Consider the following 5,000-nt stretch of genomic DNA (forward strand, 5'->3'; position numbering starts at 1 on the left):
AAGGCAAGATTGAAGAAGAGATGCATACAAAGATGTGGGTAACGGTAAAAAGGGAAGCGAGAATCAATCAAAATATCAATATTTTCTTATTTTTGGAATGTTAATTAATGAACTGGTTTAGGTTCGTTAACGTTTTAAAATTGACCTACTGTTGTAGGTTTTAAAGAACTATTTGTTGGAGACAAACATGCTTACGGCCACACCTCTCTGTCCTGTTTCAGACCAGAGTGCATTGTGGGTTAGAGCTACTTTCTCCTTGGAGGAAGCACACGGCTGTGCTTTGTTTTTCTCCTCTTATCTCTCTCTCCTTTCGTTTGTTTTACATGTCCTAAGAGAAGGTTTTTTTTGGTTTTGCTCAGCTGATTTTGTCAGTAGTACCCCCGTCAGTGTCTCACTGAGCGGGGGGAAGCGTTTTTTTCCGTGTTTTGTGAGCTATCCCCCGTGTTTTTTTTGAGGGGCGTTTTTAGTCCTTTTTTTTTTCCCCCAAAATGGCGGACCACCCGGTAAACCCGACCTGGAATGAACTCACATTAACTCTTACGGATAACCCCAGCGGTTTGGTGGTGGGCGGAGAGGGCCGTGGTGTTGACAACGGTACAGTAGAACTGACGGAGAACGGGGGCAGTGGTGGTGCCAAAGGTGTGGAAGAACTGACGAAGAATGGTGACAGCAGTGATGCTGTTAAAAGAACGGGAGAACTGACGAAGAATGGAGACGGCAGCGATGCTGTTACAAGAACGGAGGAACGGGCCTCACGGAGCCTAACTGTGAACGTGGAGATGGAAGGCGGAGAGACTATGAGTGCTATCGAGCTCATCAGTCATGTGCAGAGGTTGTGCGGTGCGTTACTGGCGTGCAGAGTGCTCGGCCAAAAGAAGTTTGAACTCACAATGAGCAACATAACGGGTAAGAAAAAACTGATGGAGGGTTTTAAGATTGGGGAAACAAGGGTTCATGCTAGAGAGATCACTAACGACGAGCTCATCGTCTCTTTTCTCAATCTGCCCTATTATATCAGAGACAATGATATCTTTTTGAGACTGGATAGCTGGGGGGTAACGCCTATGTCACCTATTAGACGCAGAATGTGGCCAGGCTCTAAGGTGACGGACGGCACTCGATTTCTACGAGTTAAATTCAACGAAAGAGTCCGTTCGCTACCATATTCTACAAAATTTAACACGGTGCTGGGCTCGGAGTATTTCCGGGTAATTCATGACAGGCAGACCAAAATATGTAGGCTCTGCATGCAGCCTGGGCATGTTCAAAGAGAATGCCCTGAGTTCACATGCTACACCTGCGGAGAGCAAGGGCATTTTTCTAGGGAGTGTTCCACACGAAAGACTAACAAATGCAAGGGATGTAAGCGGGCACCGGACAGCTGTGTGTGCCATGTGGAGGTGACAGAAGAGGAGATGGTGGGGACTGCGGAGGAGGTGGAGGAGGAGCAGGAGGAGGAGGAGGTGCAGAGCGACGACGGTACGTCGAGCACTGGCACCGTGGAGGAGGACGTGGACGAGGAGGAGGAGGAGGAGGAGGAGATGGAGGAGGAAGAGGATGATGAGGCTGCTGCGGGGACCTGTGTGAGCGAGCTGAACAAAGAGAGAACGGCGATGACTACGGCTGTAATGAGGCCGAAGCCTGCAGCCTGTATGGCAGAGACTACAGCGGTGAAAGCAGGTGCAGCTGTGGAGCCAGTGACAAGGGCAGGTGCAGCAGTGGAGCCAGTGACAGCGCCAGGTGCAGCTACGGCGCCAGCGAAAGAGGCAGGTGCAGTTGTGGAGCCAGTGACAAGGGCAGGTGCAGGGGTGGAGCCAGTGACAGCAGCAGGCGTGGTGGTGAAGCCACGGAGGACGACCGATGCAGGGAGGAGAACTGAAATAGTGGAGGTGCCGGAGACGGCGTCCAGCCAGATTGATCTGAGTGGGCCAAGGCTGGTGCCCAGCCAGCCAGAGCTAAAGGTGGGAGAGGCACGAGCCAGTGCCAGGCTGAAGGAGCAAGTCCAGACCAAGCCGGGCAAGGCCCGAGTGGGGAGACTGGTTGCGAGGAAACCGAAGGCGGTGCTATTGGAAGACGCAGAGGTAGAGCTGCGAAAGAGGGCTGAGGAAAAGGCGGCGATGGGGTCTTCCCTGGACAGCTTTGTTCCTCAAGACATTGGGAACTGCGGCTCCCCGCTGCTATTAAGTGACCCCTCGGACTCAGACATGGACATCGAGAAGGGCCAAAGGGTGAGGAAAAGGGATGGAGAGATTATAAAAGGGTCTGATAATCGGAATAAAGCACTGAAAAAATAACACCATGTTTTGTTTTGCTATGCTTTATGTGCCTTTACTGACAGCCCTCATGGCCTTTGACTCTCAGTCTTTTCTTTCTTTTAATGCCAATGGCTTAAAAGACCCAGGTAAAATGAGAGCAGTGTTTGATAGGAACAAACATGTGGACATAATTTGTCTTCAAGAAACTGGGTGGGACCTAAAGGCTGTCAGCCATGCTCAAAAACTGTGGAAAGGGGTGATTTACTCCCAGGAGGGTATTGGGCGAGCACGAGGGGTCGCAGTACTAATTAGCAGAAAACTTAGTACTAGTAGTAAATGTGTATATAGAGCTAGCAATGGCAAGTGTGTGATAGTGGATATATTAATAAATAGTGATATAATTAGACTGATTAATATACATGCGCCCAGTATTGAGGAGGAACGCAGAAACTTCTTCGGAAGTCTGAACAAGTGGATAAATAATAATACTATTATTCTAGGGGACTATAATATCACGCTTAGTAGTAGTGACAATTATAATGATAAATTTAGGTGTGACACGAGTAGAACTGCACTTAAAGATATCATGATAGAAAAAAACTTAATGGATGTATGGAGGGTAATTAACCCTAGGACAAGGGGTTATTCTAGAAGACAGGTTGTCCTGGGCAAGTTAAAACAAACCCGAATAGACCTGGGCCTGGTGGCTTCGGGTCTAGTTAAACGGGTTACTGACATGAAGTATGTGTTTAATGCATGGAGCGATCACGCGTACGTGGATTTAAAATTTGGTGACAGCACGGCTAAAAAAGGCAAGGGCACATGGTGCTATAATAACAGTTTGTTGGAGGACACAGCGTATAAGAATAAAGTAAAGAAATTACTAACCCAAAGTGCATATGACATGCCATATGTAGATAATAAAATAGAATACTGGGAGGAAATTAAATTAAGAATAAAGAAAATAAGCATTAGTTATAGTAAGAATAAAAAATGGGAAGAGAAAAGAGAGGAGAGCATGTTAAATGATTTATTAAACAAGGAATTAGAGAAGATGGAGCTAGATACAAATTATAATAGTGAAAACTATGAATTATATAGGAATAAACTGACGGATATTGAGACCAAACGTTGCAAGGGCGCCGCGGTCAGGAGTAGGTCGCAGTTCCTGCTTGAAGGGGAAAAAAGCACGGGTTTTTTTCTGGGGCTGGAGAGGATAAAACAAGAGAAGCAATATATAAATCAACTGGTGAGCAGCGAGGACCTAGTATGCACTGAAAGCAAGGACCTTTTAAAAATAGTAAAAGACTACTATAGTGAGCTGTATAAAGGGCAAGGGCCTCTAAAGGAGCACATAGTAAAAATGACGAATCAGATAGGAACCCAAATAAGTGAAAATGATAAAAATTATTGTGACTTGCCTATCTCTAGGCAGGAGATAGAGGCAGTCATAAAAAGCCTTAAACACAATAAGAGCCCAGGTTCTGATGGCCTTACTGCCGAGGTGTATAACGAGTTTTCTGTTTTACTCTCTCCCATTTTGTTACATGTTTTTGATGAGATGGCGAGGCAAAATATCATGCCTGACAAGATATCGGAAGGGATTATCACATTAATATACAAGCAGAAAGGTACAAAAGATAGGCTGGAATATTACAGACCCATAAGCCTGTTAAATACAGATTACAAAATCATAGCAAAGGTGTTGGCTAATAGGATGAGAGAGGTAATTAAAACTATTGTCATTGACACTCAGACCTATAGCATTCCGGATAGGGATATAAGTGATAATATAATTGCAATAAAAAACCTAGTAGATAGTATGAATAGAGAGGGGGGGTGTTTATTAGGGATAGACTTAGAGAAAGCATTTGACAGGGTGGAACATGAGTTTATGTGGGAGGTATTAAATAAATATGGGTTTGGTGAAAAATACATAAATTGGGTGAAATTATTATATAAAAAGGCTAGAAGCCGCGTTAAGGTCAACGGTTTCTTGACTGATCCTGTGGAGCTGCAGAGGTCCATTAGGCAGGGTTGCCCCCTGTCTGCCATGCTATACAGCCTTGTGGCGGAGCCGTTGGCTTTAAGCATAATTAATGACAATGAAATAGCTGGGATTAAAACCGAGAGAGGGAATATGGTCAAAGTTATTCAATACGCGGATGATATAAATATCTTTTTAAATAACAGTACACATATAGAGAGGGTCATGGTGCATATAAATGACTATGAGATGGCCTCTGGGGCAAAAGTAAACAATTCTAAATCAGAAATAATGGTTTTCAAGGAGGCAGGGTTTGACACAAACAAATGGGGTTTTAAAGTAACTGACGAGGAGAGGAAAATCTTAGGAGTCTATGTAGGGAAAGATGGGGCTAAAGCTAGGGATAGAAACTGGAAGGAAATGATTAAAAAAACTCAAAACATATGTAATCTGTGGAAAGCGCGAGGGCTGAATATCAGAGGAAAGGTAATTGTATCTAATGCTCTAGTTTTGTCCAAAATTAACCATATTCTCGGGTCCTGTGAGCTGCCGGATTGGGCGCTAAATTCACTGAACAGTGTGATCTCCTCGTTTTTGTGGAAGGGGAGGGGAAATATGATTGCTCGCAGGACATTAATAGCTAAAAAAAGGGAGGGGGGTTTAGATCTGATTGACATTAGTGCCAAAAGAGATGCACTTAGGGTCAAATTAATAGGGCGTTTTCTGGATCACTCGAGGCTGCATCCTTGGAAAGATAC

Source organism: Anarhichas minor, unplaced genomic scaffold (assembly GCF_050575085.1).
Source record: "Anarhichas minor isolate MPS153535 unplaced genomic scaffold, ASM5057508v1 ptg000073l, whole genome shotgun sequence".
Taxonomy (NCBI): domain Eukaryota; kingdom Metazoa; phylum Chordata; class Actinopteri; order Perciformes; family Anarhichadidae; genus Anarhichas; species Anarhichas minor.